The sequence below is a fragment of the Nothobranchius furzeri genome, chromosome 6, assembly GCF_043380555.1.
Source record: "Nothobranchius furzeri strain GRZ-AD chromosome 6, NfurGRZ-RIMD1, whole genome shotgun sequence".
Classification (NCBI taxonomy): Eukaryota; Metazoa; Chordata; class Actinopteri; order Cyprinodontiformes; family Nothobranchiidae; genus Nothobranchius; species Nothobranchius furzeri.
This window is the reverse complement of record NC_091746.1, coordinates 57,858,365-57,874,953: the sequence shown is the minus strand read 5'-3', so window position 1 is coordinate 57,874,953 and position 16,589 is coordinate 57,858,365. Positions and strand designations below refer to the sequence as shown.

Below are 16,589 nucleotides of genomic sequence, written 5' to 3'. Positions count from 1 at the left end.
TTACTGCATTCATTTTACATCTGTATGCCAATTCTAAATGTAAATATTGTCTGCGTAAACCTGAGCAGTTCCAACCCGGTCTTACTGTGAGACCGGGTTGACGGGTCACGCTTGTGCGTAATCATGTGCGCTTTCTGAGCTGAAGACGATGTGAGATTCTGGGATTCTCCTCAGACGGCTCCTGGATGTGTCGCCACAATGGAGACAGGAACAAGCGCTATTCAGCCAAAGTTTCATAGTCAGGGAACATTTTCTAAGTGACAAGTCTCTTTAGTCGGAGGAATCTTCCCGCATGCGCTCTGGTTCTGTGACGTGCTCCAAGCCCCTCTTCACATCTTCAGCTCGCTGTGCACCGTACGTACGCGCTGACAGCGAGCGGCGCTGAGCAGTGTCCAGCTCAGATGTTCAGATGGGAATCTTTTCTTGAGTGATTTAGCTACATCTGCGATGTGCGAAACGAATAAAATGTCAGTTCGTCTGCATGCGTCGGGGTAATTCTTTCTATTCTTTCTCCGTCAAAATAAATGGTCAAATACGGGAACTATCTGGTCAACACAAGTCCTGCTTTTACCTGTTCTGTTTTCTTGTGAAAATTGTTGCAAAGAGATATAATTTAACTTGATCACCAGAGCCAGGCGCGCTGTGCCGTTATCTCCGTCACTGTAAATGAGGGAAAAACAAAATGATCGGATCCTTTTCTGACCTTCCCCACCTACAAAGTTTAATTACAACAATCAAACGTGACAGAGCCTGGATTTGTATTCTGAACAGTCTAAACATGTTTTAAAAAGAAACGTATGACAAAAGTGGCACCTGCTCAGTAAAACCACCAACAGGGTGAAAAATATCAAAATATTGTAGGCAGAGACGGGCTACAACTTCTGGATCCATTTTATATAAATCGTTTTGATTATCGTCTTATGAAAGATAACTTTGACGTACACGAGCGACCGGTACTGGCTGCTGTCACCTGTTGTGATTGGTTAAAGCAGCTCTCTGCTGTCTGAGGGTAGGCCCCGCCCACAACGCCGTGGCTGCTGTGGCTCCCAGTGTTTTCTTTACTGTGGGAAACGGGTAATAATGGCTCTTTGATGGGAACAGGTTGCCGACCCCTGCTGTAGGGGATCTGAAGGTCTCCTCTAGTGGAGGCTCTAGTACTGGTCTTAATTTTATGTATGCGGAAAGTGGAGGTGGAGCTAGTCCATTAAGTGCTCTGTAGATTAAACAACTATTTTTGAACTTAATAAACATTTTAAAATTAAGCATGTTGTACTTTGCCAGAATATTACAATGGTGATATGACAAAGGCTTTTGATCCAAGATTTTCATAGACTTTTTGAATAATATTTCTATTGGTTTTAAAAGAGTGTCCCCAGTGAATGACCAGGTTGTGATGCAGTAGTCTATATGAGAAAAAATCATGGTGTGCAAAAGCATTGTAGCTGAAATTGTAGTCATTGAAGATCTAATTTGTTTAAAGTTATTTATATTGAATTTAATTGTGTTCACTGTATGTTTAATATGTTTTTTTACAGGATAGTGTCGGATCCAGGGTGATTCCAAAGTACTTGAACTCTTGCACCAGGTCCAGCTCTACCTCCCCCAAGAACACATTGGACCGCTCCAGATTCATGGATTTTTTTGCGAATATCATTGCAACTGTTTATTTTATTTTATTCAGTAACAGGCATGATTGATGGAGCCAAAGCTGTATGTTCTCCAAGGCTAATGTGAGAATAGATGATGCTTCCTGTGTACTTTTAGCAGGTGTAAAAATAACCGCATCATGGGCTCGACACACGGGAGGCGACATCGCCTCTCCTCCATTCATTTTCAATGAGACATGCGCGACAAAGCGATAATCGCGGGTCTCTCTCCTACTAAGCAAAACGCAAAAAACGTGCGTGTGAAATTTTGCACTCGTGCACGTGTCGTGCACGGACGACCGAGCGATGCAATCCCAGAAAGTTGAAACATTTTCAACTTTTCATCGCTGTCGCTCGGACGAGGACCAATCAACGGAGGTTTCATTCACTGACCAATGAGCGGACATAATGCTCCGCACATCTCCGAGCAAACATGAAGGAGAAGTTGATTATTATTATGTTTTATATAGTAAAATAAGAAGTAAGATTTCACATAACTCTAGCAGCACCTTGTGAAACATCATATCTACCACTTTATTAACTCCGAACCGCTTAAACAACCTTAATTCCCTCCAACGTGACATAGCCAAACAAATCAACGGAAGTTTCGATTTCACCATGGAACAGAACGCGTAGACGGCTTTGCCGCTGGCCGCTGATCGCCTCCCGTGTGACAGGTAATAAAAGCGACAGCGACAAATTTAGCTGATCGCGGTCGTTTGTCGCCTCCCGTGTGTCGAGCCCATCATCCGCATACATTTGGAAGTGTACATTTTTACACACATTCGGCAGGTCATTTACATAAAAAGAAAATAGCACTGGTCCTAAGATAGAGCCCTGTGGGACCCCTGCTGGACACTGAAGGTATGATGACAATGTGTCCCCTAAACACACAGACTGCCTTCTGTTAGACAAGTAAGATTTAAACCGGGTTATTATGTCTCAGATTTACGTTTTACATCTAGAACACATAAATCATAGCTAATTACTTCTGAATGAGCCAGTGGCCCTTTTGTGGCTCCTTCCTAATCTAAAACCGGTTAGTAGTGACTCATCCAGCTGAGGGGGAGGTAGCGATAACACAGAATCGATGGGGCTCGCTGCAACTAGACAAAAGACGAGGAATGATAATTGATTATTGATTTAGTTGCAAATGAGAACAGCTAAACCCAGAGGCCATGATCCTCCCAATACCGGGATTTTTGTCCTCTTACTGAAGCTTTCACCAATAAAATCTGGGAAAGCTGGAATTCCATCCCAGCATATGGCCCAGCCATGACTCCTTTATGCTAAATGGGGGTTGGGGGTCAAATACACAAGGATCTATTGTGCAGTGAAGATGAGGGTTGCCTCTACTCAACTCCCTGCCACCCTGCCTCACATACACGTCATCACTGTTCAGCAGTAAACAAAGGGCAGAAAGAAAAGGGAAAGGCATTACTTCTCTCTCGCCTAGTTCTGCTGCACTCGTGCCAACCTAAATGCCAGGGAAGCTTCACCATGAGCAATGCCTCAACACAAGCTTGCTTTCATTTATTTTTTTAATCACACAGGTCAGAGGGACATGGAAAAGGATGAAACACAAACTCTGATGTTATAAAGAACAAGCAACAGAGTGAAGAATTATGATCCTAAATCCACGATGAAGACCTCTTGGAAAAATTCCTCCTGTGCCACATTCCATTAATAATAAACCCCAACCAGACTTGACCCGCTTGCCTCTGAACTCAGACGGCCTCCATCAGTCTCATCACGCCCAGCTCAAGGACCCTCTGAGAGCAGTAGCAGAAAGAACACACCATCAGCTACCCTACGCAGCTGAGAGATTTACAGGCGCGCCTGTGCTGGTTGGGGATTTTTAAGACTGTTACCATGCTGGCAGGTCTCTTTGAGCTCTTTGTGCTTCCATCTCAGCTTCTTTATCTGGGCAGTGAGTTGACACCTGTTCGGGGCCTCGGGGTTTCCAGCACTGAGCTGGTAGCTGGCCACAAATACTGGCAGGCTGCCCACTGAGGACAGGAAAGAGAAGGAGAAATTCAGCTCATCTCTGCCTAGGGATCTTCATGGTTGTAACCATTCTGATGATATCTACAACTACTAGATTTAACCTGGCACTGAAAAGCTATTTTATTTCACTCAGACTGGATCAGACTTGAATCTCAAAGACTCGATAATTTAATTTATTAACTTGGAAAAAAATGATTTGTCAGCTGTGCAGAATGGAAATTTCAGCACCTTGAACTACAGAGTTAAAAGTGCAGAATGAAGGAGTCGCTGGTGTCAAACTCCAGCATTCATCAGGCAAGAGGCGTGGGACACCTTGGACAGGTCAGCAGTCCATCACAGGGACAAACACCTAGGGACGTTTTTGAGTCTCCAAGTAAACTAACATGCATGTTTTGGGCTAGGCGATCATATGATCACAGTTAGTGATCGTGGTCTTATCTGTTTATTCACGGTGATCAGCAGTGAGCTTATTTCCTCAACCAAATGTGGCGGAAGCGAGCAGGGCCAGTAGGAGGCAGTAATGCTCCTTACACATTTGTTGCCTGCTGCCAGTTATAGGAGAAGAAGCGTAAGGGACAACAGTCAGGGTGTTTCTCAATGTCAAGGCGCCTGGCCTTACGAGGCCACTGTCCTTCCTTGGTCAAAGAAAATGGTTAAATGGAACAGACTTGCATCACGTGACTACGGCTTCCACGGCGGTCACGTAATGTCACGTGACACGGGAGACAACGTTATATTTTATACGTATTAGTCTCAATATAAATATTTGAGTCTTTTACTTTTTGAATTGTGTATATGTTTATTAAATCAAAAATATAAGTGAGTTACTACCCGATAGCCACCGAAGCTGCAACGACTAAGCAACTAACCAACAACAGATAACTTCTTTGGATCTAAAAATGAAAAACATTTTAAATTAGTTGACTTAAAGTAGCTGCCCGCTTCTGATCCGCCGTTCTTTTGAAAAAACAGCGATGTATTCGGGGTAATTTTTGACCAAGGCTAGGCTACAAGACACCTCCCATGTGTCCTTGCTCAGCTAGCTAAACGGCTAACAAACGGAGAACACACGCCTCGGTGGAACATGAACATTGGAACCAATTGGAACACGTCTTGGCGGCTCCTGATGACATATCTCCTAGGCAACCGGGGCGGGGCCAAGACATCAAGGCAAGGTTCCTTGACATTGAGAAACACCCTCAGTGTCCAGTTTTCCTGCTCCACTAGAGCAGAAGATAGGCTCGTTTACACCCTCGGAACATCCTGGTAATCTTACCGGCAGCGTGCACGTCTCCATTTCCCTAGCGTAGCCTGAAAGGACCATTTTCTGAGTATTTTCAGAAACCAAAGTACTATAAAAAAAAATTTAAAAACAGCGATTCTTCTGGTCATTGAATATTGCCTTTTACGTCACACAGCCACTCTCCTTGTCCTCAAATACGATAAATTATAGCGTTTTAAATTTAGGCCACATTGCCGAGGTCTAGTCTTGGGTCTGTGGGAGGAAACCACGCATGCACAAGACAGACATTAAAACTCTGCTGGCATGTGAGCGCGCTACCGTCCTAATGTGAGTCAACAGTGCTACCATGAAGCCCTATTATAACAACACACTAATAACCCACAAGTGAAAGCTCTGGACTCATATTTATACATCCTTGCAACCTGAGATAAATTATGTCCTCAACACTCCAAAAGATCAATAAATGACCTTTTTATAAACAGTTTACCACTTTTACAGAAGGCATAGCAAAATCCTCAAAAAATAAAGACACTATTTCAATACCCGACACCTGATTTTAATCAGGCAAACATATTTCCATTTCCATAGCAACAGGTGCAGAAAATAAGACAGTGAGTGCATCTGTGAGGAAGTAAGAGCTGTGGTTTAGGTATTTGAACTGTAAAGTCAAAACCTCTGAACCACTTACTGTGTTTAAAAAAAGTTATTTAAACTTCCTGCTTCGTTAAAGGCATACTATGCAACTTTTTCATATTTTTAAATAATTTTCCTAAGCCAGTATGTGCTAAAATGACCCTTTACACGGTTAATGAAATGTCACTCAAGACCCCCACTGCCCTCCAAGGCCAGAATACTGCACTTGCAACTTCAGAGTCCCGGGCCGTTCCCTGTTCGACTTAGTAAAAGTTGAGCTGACATGCCAGGGTCGCAATCTGCTTCCAGTACATTCCCTGCAAGTTTCTGATTGCTTAACAGCTGATTTGTTTGATTTAGTGATGAATCGCTCCTGTAGAAACTAATGAAGGCTGGGGAGACATTTAGATTAAGTTGTTAAAAAGACGAACGCACAGCAAGGAGATATGGTTCACTTTTGGTTTTACTAAATGGACACTAGCGGGTGCTAAAAAAACAAGCAAAAACTGCAAAGGCTCCCTTTAAATTACTGAAGAAAATTCATCTTCCGAGTTAAGCTGTCCTTATCGTCCCTCATGATTAATTCTGATCAGCTGGCTATTTTCTGATATGAAATGACCCATTTGCCTTATGGTGACTCTTTGCCTCATTTGCAATGCTGAGAGTACAGACAAGAAGCTCAGCATCCTGTGTGCAGAGTGGAGCGGTGGGTGGATGTGAGGAAGTTGGTTACTCAGCGTCTGCCAACAACTCTAACCCCAGCAGTGCCTCTCTTTCTCACGTACTCCACAATCATCAGCATCAATGCACAGAGATGCTCTTCTTCATTTTGCTGCAGCACAAAAACTGCAGTTTTTTTTCTAGCTCAGTTTGGCAGTAAATTTCCATACAGAGGAACTGGGTAGTAGAAAATCTAGATACTTTAGAAAAATAAGTTACATCTAAAACAAATAAACTTTACTGCTTCTGTGCTGGTTAGAAAATAGTTTTTAATATTAATCTGCTACAGGCAGGTGGTATTGATTTGCTGCATGAATGTTGCAGGTTCGAATCCTGACTGTGGCCTCTCTGTGTGGGGTTAGCGCACCCCCACCCCACCCCCCAATGCATGCATAGGTTTTCTATGGGAGCTTCTGTTTCCTTCCACAGACCAAAATGTTGCATGTTAGGATAATTCACTGCATTGTTTTTTTTTTAATTGTAAATTGCTTTGGAGAAAAGCATCTTCTAAGAAAATAAATACTTCTATTAGTAAAGGATCCAAATAAGCCAGTAAACTACATAATTATATGAAAATAAGAAAGTAATGCTAAACAATATCCAGATAAATCTTCAGTTACTTGTCTGGCAAATAAAAGCCTTGACCCATAATCTGACATGTAAGTGACATGTACAGGTCCTTCTAAAAAAATTAGCATATTGTGATAAAGTTCATTATTTTCTGTAATGTACTGATAAACATTAGACTTTCATATGTATTAGATTCATTACACACAACTGAAGTTGTTCAAGCCTTTTATTGTTTCTAATATTGATGATTTTGGCATACAGCTCATGAAAACCCAAAATTCCTATCTCAAAATTAGCATATCATGAAAAGGTTCTCTAAACAAGCTATTAACCTAATTATCTGAATCAACTAATTAACTCTAAACACCTGCAAAATATTCCTGAGGCTTTAAAAACTCCCAGCCTGGTTCATTACTCAAAACCGCAATCATGGGTAAGACTGCCGACCTGACTGCTGTCCAGAAGGCCATCATTGACACCCTCAAGCAAGAGGGTAAGACACAGAAAGAAAAGTCTGAACCTGGCACTGAAAAGCTATCTCTGTTACGATCCCTGGGCTGTTCCCAGAGTGCTGTATCAAAGCACCTCAGTGGGAAGTCTGTGGGAAGGAAAAAGTGTGGCAGAAAACGCTGCACGAGAAGAGGTGACTGGACCCTGAGGAAGATTGTGGAGAAGGACTGATTCCAGACCTTGGGGGACCTGCGGAAGCAGTGGACTGAGTCTGGAGTAGAAACATCCAGAGCCAACGTGTACCGGTGTCGGTACAAGATCTGCTCGGGTGCAAGATCAGCTCGGGTCCGTCGACTGCCGATGACGTCTAAGTAGTTGATTGGCTGAACATGAACCTTACGGAATTACGTAATCACGTAACGTTGTTATCACGTGACGTTGGTCCAGGCAAATTTTTTCTATTGGAAAGATGGACAACTTTTACAAAGAAATCCATCATTACCTCTTTGAAAATACACTTTTAGCATAGAGCTGCAAGTATAATAGGGCTGAACGATTAACTGCATGTGCAATTAAATTGCGATGTGACAAAAGAAGATTTTCTAATGGCAAAGGCTGCAATTTGGCAGCGAGTGGTTAGCGCAATGCTAATATACATGGAAAAACCCATAGGAATGCTAATGCTTATATCGCCAATTACATTATTACAAATTATGAATTAGAAACGTGCCAAATGATTACATTTGGAGTCTAATAGAAAGTAAAACTACCATCAATCAAATAAGTACAGACAGGTATTTTAGTAAAGCCAGAAAACTTTTAACTCCAGAGTTTTGGCTAGCAGCTATGAGCGTAACTGAACTACGCATGGACAAGACGTCAAAAACTCAACACAAATACTTCAATAAACGGGACACATTTCTTTCCTGCAAATACAATTCCACAGGTGTTGCTAATACCTATGATCCTTCAAGGGATGTGCTCAAGGAGGAGTTCAACATGAATCAAATATAGTGTTTTATTTTACAAATACTATTATAAACACAAACTTACGTCTTAAGAAACATTATTTTAATAACGAAACTGCTAAATTCTTTCCAACAGTATAGATGTGTAGTGTATTTTGTCCGAGTGGGTTTGCCGTACTTTGACGTCATCGGCAGTCGAAGGACCCCGAGCCGATCTTGCACCCGAGCAGATACTGTACCGACACCGGCGTGTGCAGGAAATGGGCTACAGGTGCCGCATTCCCCAGGTCAAGCCACTTTTCAACCAGAAACAGCAGCAGAAGCGCCTGGCCTGGTTTACAGAGAAGCAGCACTGGACTGTTGCTCAGTGGTCCAAAGTACTTTTTTCGGATGAAAGCAAATTTTGCATGTCATTCGGAAATCAAGGTGCAAGAGTCTGGAGGAAGACTGGGCAGAGGGAAATGCCAAAGTGCCTGAAGTCCGGTGTCAGGTACCCACAGTCAGCGATGGTCTGGGGTGCCATGTCAGCTGCTGGTGTTGGTCCACTGTGTTTTATCAAGGGCAGGGTCAATGCAGCTAGCTATCAGGAGATTTTGGATCACTTCATGCTTCCATCTGCTGAAAAGCTTTATGGAGATGAAGATTTCATTTTTCTTCACGACCTGGCACCTGCTCACAGTGCCAAAACCACTGGTAAATGGTTTACTGACCATGGTATTACTGTGCTCAATTGGCCTGCCAACTCTCCTAACCTGAACCCCATAGAGAATCCGTGGGATAATGTGAAGAGAAAGTTGAGAGACGCAAGACCCAACACTCTGGGTGAGCTTAAAGTCGCTTTCGAAGCATCCTGGGCCTCCATAACACCTCAGCAGTGCCACAGACTGATTGCCTCCATGCCACGCCGCGCTGAAGCAGTCATTTCTGCAAAAGGATTCCCGACCAAGTATTGAGTGCATAACTGAACATAATTATTTGAAGGTTGACTTTTTTTGTATTAAAAACACTTTTCTTTTATTGGTCGGATGAAATATGCAAATTTTTTGAGATAGGAATTTTGGGTTTTCATGAGCTGTATGCCAAAATCATCAATATTAGAAACAATAAAAGGCTTGAACTACTTCAGTTGTGTATAATGAATCTAATATATATGAAAGTCTAATGTGTATCAGTACATTACAGACAATAATTAACTTGATCACAATTTGCAAATTTTTTTGAGAAGAACCTGTTATGGTCTTTTTCAGAAATAACAGACCTTATGCTGACAGTTGGTGGTCTTCATCATGCATCCTAGAAATATTTTTAATCCAGGTCTGTATGAAAGAGGTAGCAAGAGGGATCCTTTACGTGAAACCAAACACTGAGAGCACAGAGGGTGACATTGATAGCAACAGTCGTCTGTTCCAATGTCATTTACAGATTAATGGAGTTTGGCCACAGATGTGGCAGAGATCTGAGCTTCCTAACATGTGCACATGATAATACCAACTGTTGGCATTGGATCACCCTTTTGAGACCTGACAGGAACTAAGAGCCGTTCTTATAACACTGCCAAGCTCAGAGGAGTTTTGGGTTCCTTTTGCCAGCAGGATGAACCATTTGGCGTTTTGAGTGGATAAAACACAGACTATACACCGTTAGCTGACCTTCTGTTCGACAGTTCCGGCTATTTTCTGTCTTGGTTTTTGCCAAACTGTAAAAGCTCAAGGATTTGAACTTCCTAAACATTTAGCATTATTTGATATTTGTCAAAACCAGGTACTCATATTACCTACAGTCCAGTTACAGTTTGCTGGGAGTATTCTAAAACAGAGTTGAAGTAGCATCACACAATTGTTCCCTGGTGTTTGTTTGTGGTATTGTACACCCCTAGATGCCCCAATGACCTCCAAATAAAATCAAACTTGTAAGAAAAATGAAAATAGTAATTATTGTTTTGAAGGCTACTTCCTCAAGTTTTAAAGGATGGAAGTTGGAGTTTTTCTGGAGCTTTTCCATCCATCCATCCATTTTCATTCGCTTATCCGGAGTCGAGTCTCTATAGAGCTCCGGACCCCACGTGACTCTCAGTTAGTGGACGCCATTTTGGCATGCAAAAAAGGTAAACAAACACGGATGTAACCATGAACATGAACGGGATCCGCTTGGATTTTACTTCGTCGGAGTTTACTTCACACTTTAAAACAGAAGAAATCGTTTTATATAGTCAGAAATTCAATAGACTAAACATCTCCGACCGTTACCGTGCCCCTGGGATACTTTTTAAAAACGCCAGAAGCTGTCGGAGCGGACTTCTTACCGGCACAACACCGGACCTGGCCGGGGGAACCCCTTGGGATTCCCCCGGCTGGAGGAGCTGGGGAGAAGGTCTGGGACTCTCGACTCTAATGCCCGCTCTGACGCCAGAAGCTGTCGGAGCGGGCTTCTTACCAGCACAACACCGGACCTGACCGGGGAACCCCTTGGGATTTACCCGGAGGAGCTGGCTCGGCGGCTGGGGAGAGGGAAGTCACGCTACTGCCCCCGCAACCCGACTCCGGATACGCGGATGAAAATGGATGGATGGACGGACAAATAACAGATTTACACGTAAGTAGTCTCGGTGAGACAGATAATAGCAATCCAAAGTGCTTTTTATGTGTGATCTGACAATTGATCAACCATTGCTTAAAAATTAAATACAGCTTAGCCGGTTAATTGCTGTGATCATAAAACACGGAAACGGCAGCACGCAGAAATCACGAGGCAACGTTTTACGTGACGTTTACTTGTTGCTGTGAGTAATAAGACAGAAAAAGCCATGCCAAAATAAGTTTAGGAAGCCCACTAAGAATCGTAATAAAAGCATTTAAAATAAATACCATAGACAGTTGAGGAAACATTGGTTTAAGTACCTGATATGAAGTGGTCGCCGGTCACTAGTGCGTTTTATTACAATGATCCAACGTTTGCGGCGCTCCGGATCTTGGGGAATCCTGTAGATGGCTCATTCCTTATGTCGTCCGCGTCTGTTCTGCATCCTGGGGCACAACAGGATTCTACCATATTTCCCGTTTGATTGAGTTTTCTGACAATAACAAATAGTCCAGCTGCGGGCTTCTGCATGCCAATATGGCGCCGTTTCGATTTGAACTGTTGCATGCCGGGAGAAGTGACGTCAACTCCCGGAGCTCTATAAACTAAGTTTATCTGCATTTCTAACCACTTAATGAAACCACTCTGAGTAAAGGGATTTCCAATGCATGTGTGGGGCTGTAAATCTGAGGGTAAAATCAACCATCAGGTGAAGTGTGCAATCACCACCAAATCAAAGTAAAGTCCACTGAAAACCAGTGAACAGCTGTACGATACCGCCGCACAGCTGGCTGTTGCTCATAACTGCAACAGATGATGCAGGAGTCATAGGCACATTATCTGTGGTGAGTTCACTGGAGGACAGATGGAAGAGCAGGTTTAAGGCACAACAGGGATTATCAATACAAGTAACCTACATTACAGATTTTGCAGCTGAATACTGACATAGTATAGCTTCTGATGCACCAAACAATAGCTGCTAGAATGACAGTGACAACCCAGATGAGGAAGAGACATTGTGTGAAGGTAACAAATAAGAGATTTATAAAAAAAATAAAATAAAAAAGGAACCCTCCTATATAATTACTAGTGGTAGAGACCCTGTTGAGCAAGCATGTCGACATAAAGAAGCCACAGCAAAGCCAAATTAGGGGTCAGCTCCAGCGAAAGGTATATTTAGTCATCCGATGGCAAGCTTTTTAAAAACAACACACCCTTTCACCGAGTCACATGGAGGATCTGAAAAACTTCCTCATAAACATAAATCTGAGTGAAGTAGGCTAACGAGAGATTACTGTGTACTGTTTTCTGTCCAAGCACTGAATGTGCCTCTGTAGACCGGTACAAATAACATAATCACTAGGCTCCTTTTCTTTTAATTAAAGGAGGAAAAAAAGAGGGAAAGTTTACTATTGACAGCTGCATGTGCATATGTTTAAGACATCATCAAGCAACTCTTTAAATCTGACTAATACACTGGAGCGAGTCAGCTCCTAGAAAGCAGTATTGAAGCAATTGTAAAAAGTTTCAAAATGCCAATGGGACTAAAGACTAACGATCTCTGAAGTGTGATTTTGGAAAGTCAGTGTGTTGTGAACATTGGTAATCCCTCACTCACACTACAATCACAAATGTTTGACTCGATGCTGGTTTGGCATTGGGGAATCTGTGCAGGAATATTTTTCAGAAGCTTTAAAAGTCCAGCTGAAGGTCTTGTGGTTCCAAGCTGGTGAATGGTAGTCACTGATGGTAGCCTTTTTCCACTCTCCTTTAAATACAACTACAGCCAAGTACAGGTTACTTCAGCCTTCAGAGAGGTAAAATACGCAAGTCTGGGTTTCAAACTTACTAAAAACACAGACAAGATGTTCTACAGTTTTTCCTTTTTTGGCTTAAAAATATGAAAAATAAAACTTTCTTTCAAGAGGACATTTTCAAGGCTTTTCCCACCAGTCAGGGAATATTTAAAGGAGCTGTAACATTCACAACAACCCTGCTACATTTTTCCTCCTCTTTTTACCTTCACAACAGGACTCCTTTCTCTCCTGCTTTTCTTTAGGCCTTCACTGATTTCATGGTGGTACTTTTGGCCAGCAGACACACAAACCTCCTTTGGAGCACCGTTTGAAAACTCGGCCCATCACCCCGAGGCTGCAACAACACTAACAGTGTGTCCTCCTGAACTGGGCATACACGGTACACAACACGCTAATTTTACACTTTCTTTAGAGGGATAAATCTTTAAACGCCTATCACGCAAACTTCTCGCGATCTAGCCAGAGGATATGGGTCAAGCATTTATTCTTGAACAGATTCTAGTAGAATCTTCTCATTCCTTACACACAGGTTTCCCTGCAAAGTAAACAAAAGTAAGGTTTTCTACCTTTTTTGGGGCCAACACTAATACTAACTGGAACTAACAAACATTCAACTTGAGATGAAAACTTTATTTGGACTTTATTATCATTTGTAGTCAAAATTATTTCAAATTAAAAGCTTAAAATGCAAAAATGAGTGGTTGAAAATGGGCCACATCACAGGGAGGCCACAAGGGAGCAGCAGTCTGACCATTAGAGGTGCCGGAAATCCATCAATTTATGTTCAAATCAAGATTCGACTTATTTATAAAGATTCTGAATCAATCCAAAATTTTCAAGTTTTGTTTCTTGAGAAGGCATTTTCCAAACATTTCCTTGCCTCCTCGCTTTGTGAGTCAATGGCTTCTGTATTGTATCATTCTAGAAAGTGATGCGTGAACTTCCAGTGCAACCCACTCCATCACATTCACGGCTCACAACATTGCAGACACCTGGTGGATTTCTAACTCACAGAAGAAAGTAGTTCACCCTGGAATTAACACTCTTTGTTACTAAGAGTATTGATTGTGGATCGATTTGAATCAAGAATTGATTCTTAGTCAAATCTTCACCCCGAGAATCTGAATCAAATTGTAAGATTCTTAAGGCACCGACCAATGATCGATTCACGTGGTATGAAACTGTACCTTGTTTTGGTACCATGGAGTTTGGTACCTAATTTCCAAAGATAGACAGCAGCGCATGTGCAAGAGTCGTCAGTCGCTGTGGGCCAGCTTTAAACAGAGCAAGAAGCATGGTAGAAAGAGCACGCTCTAAAGTTTGGGTCCACTTCACTAAATGCGATGGGTGACTGAATGATGATGACAACATTGACAACGTTCTAAGTGAGTTATTATTAGTCATTATAAGGAAATAATCACACTTGGTTTCAGAACAGTTGATGACCTAAACACCCTGACCTTTGCCATTCAGATTAAAACAACTCTCATTATGACTGGTTGCACTTCTGCTTCACACTTTTAGCTTCAGAAGGGTTTGAAATATGTGCTAAAAGTACTGATTAGCCAGATTTACCTCTACTTGCATTCTTGTGCACATTTCATTTGGAGAGCAGCTTGACAGCCCTGGTTACAATTGCTACATTTTGACTGAATGACCACTGTTTGGAGCAGGTGCATAGCAATTTAAGAGCAAAGCCAAAGAGGAAAGTTAGTTGTCAGGAGCCCACTGAAAGAAGTCTGTGCATGCGATCGAGCTGCTGTTCTTTAAAACCACCCTCAGATACACAGTAGCTCAGATGATAAACAACAGTAACAGAGATAAAGAGGTATGAAACACAAAATCAACAAATAGAAACACAGAGAGTGTTTTGGGAGGGATAGGAAAACAATTACAAATCAGATCAGGGTTGGGTTGCCCAGGTTTGGTCATGCAGACAAATAAAGCCCCAAGGTCAGAACAGGTGGGGGTGGGATAACCATGCAGCTTTCAGGCACCAAAGCAGCTGAGTATTGGTCTGCACAGCAAACAGGGAGGAGGAGGAGGGAGCAGGAGGAGTAGAGTTTCTGACCTGTGGCTCCTAAAAGATGTGACGACGCTCTTCCTCTGGAGAGAATTATAATATCCTCAGGCTGGGGGGGGTGGGGGGTGGGGGTGGGGGTGGGGGGGTAGAAGACAGACAGATCAGACAAGAAGGTTACGTGGTGTGTCACTGAGTGTGAACCTAAAGGGGAAAGAACATTGTACAAGAGTGGTTAGAAGCCAGACAGTGGTTAAAAACAGGTGATGAATCACTGATAAACAAGTTAAACACCACAACTGTCACACACACACACACACACACACACACGTCCTCTAATCTACGCCCATATTGTCACCTCATATTGTTCATCAGGCTTATGTGCTGAAGTTCTCTTTGAAGAAGGAAGATGAGGCTAAAGCTGCCACCATTCTGGGAGGCTCTGGTCTACACTTCTGTCAACAACAAACGACTGTTCACATAAAACTGTGGTCAGCCAGGTCACTGAAACAACCACAGGTAATAAAGCTTTAGTATCAGCAAACACGGAAAAACTAAAACTCTGACCTGTGTTCTATTCTAACGTCAAGTTAAATATTGGCGATGCTAGAATACACACAACTTCTATGAGAACACTGACTGTTTATAGTTATCAGTTTGTTTAAGGGACAACCTCAAAATCATCAAAGTTAAATTGTCAATCATAGATCATGTAGCCACAAACAGAACCAAAGTATGTTATTTGTCTATTTCCTTGATTATTAAAGTGTAATCAGGAACCTCTTAACATTTCTTATCTGACTCCTTCAGTCTTACTGCCTCTCTGGACTACCGTTGGGTTGAATATGAATGGATTGCTTGCTTTTTTAACTGAGTGTTTGTTTTGTCTCCTTCCAATTAGTGATGCACCAACATGAAATTTTTGGGCCAATACCAATATCCGATATCAAGATCACTGTTATGGTCGATAACCGATATTTGCCGATACCGATATACTGACATTAATACTTCTAAAATCAACAGATTATGTATAAAATGAAAATTATTAAAGCTGAATTTACGTTATTATGTACACACACCACACACATTTATGCTTCTGAGATGATTACGATCACTGTCACATGGCTAAACAAATACACATCACTCTCCTCACCCTCTGAAACAGATAAACAAATGGAGACAAGATGGAAAAAATATCGGTTTTTAATATACCGATATTTTAAAAAATGACTAACATTGACCAATACTGATGCTGATATATTGTCCATCCCTACTTCCAATGAATAAAGTCTGGGTTACAAAAGCAGCAGCCTTGGTGGGGATCTGTCCAGCCACCTCCACCAGCTCCTTCTAAGTGTTCCCAGGCCAGGGGTATAATCTCTTCACCATGTGCCTGGCTGGTCTCAAAGTCCTCTTTCCAGAAGGACAATCCCAGCTTTGGAGCACCTTTTCTGGCTCTTCTTGATAGAACAGTGGTTCTACTCTGCACTCCTCCCAGATGTCCAAGCTCTGCATTCATGGTCTTGCTCTTCTGGTCATGACCTAAAAGCTCATGACCATATGTGAGGTTTGCAACACAGATTTACTGGTAATTCCAGCTTTCCTTTCAGCTTACTTCCCACTTAAGCACAACAGAATTGTAGATCATCTACATCACTGTAGACTAGGGCTGGGCGATATATCGAGAATTTATCTTTATCGAAATTTCTGACTCTTATCGTGATAAGTTTTCCCATGCCAAAAAATTTGATTAAAAAAAATCAAAAGATATGTGTAGGTTGGCAACATTCATGTCCCTTTAAGAAGCTGTACCACCTTGAGTCACGTAAAAATGTGACACAATGTAATATATGTGACAGCCCCATCTAGTGGACACATTTTGTCTCTGTACATACCTGTAGTTAACGTCCATTTATCGTTATCGAGGTGAAATCCTCA

At 42.1% G+C, this 16,589-nt stretch overlaps 1 protein-coding gene across 4 annotated transcripts in view; it reads right to left on the bottom strand.

The window, feature by feature from the left end:
- The window catches only part of sema4d (sema domain, immunoglobulin domain (Ig), transmembrane domain (TM) and short cytoplasmic domain, (semaphorin) 4D), a 47,785-nt gene that overhangs the window by 14,097 nt on the left and 17,099 nt on the right, over nt 1–16,589 (bottom strand). For 2 of the 4 annotated variants that reach the window (XM_015942859.3, XM_054744418.2), the window contains exon 3: nt 14,703–14,763. The exons of the other annotated variants lie outside the window; for them this stretch is intronic. The gene's annotated coding sequence lies outside the window, so the exon portion shown is untranslated. The remainder of the gene's footprint in view (nt 1–14,702; nt 14,764–16,589) is intronic. 4 annotated transcript variants of the gene reach the window in all.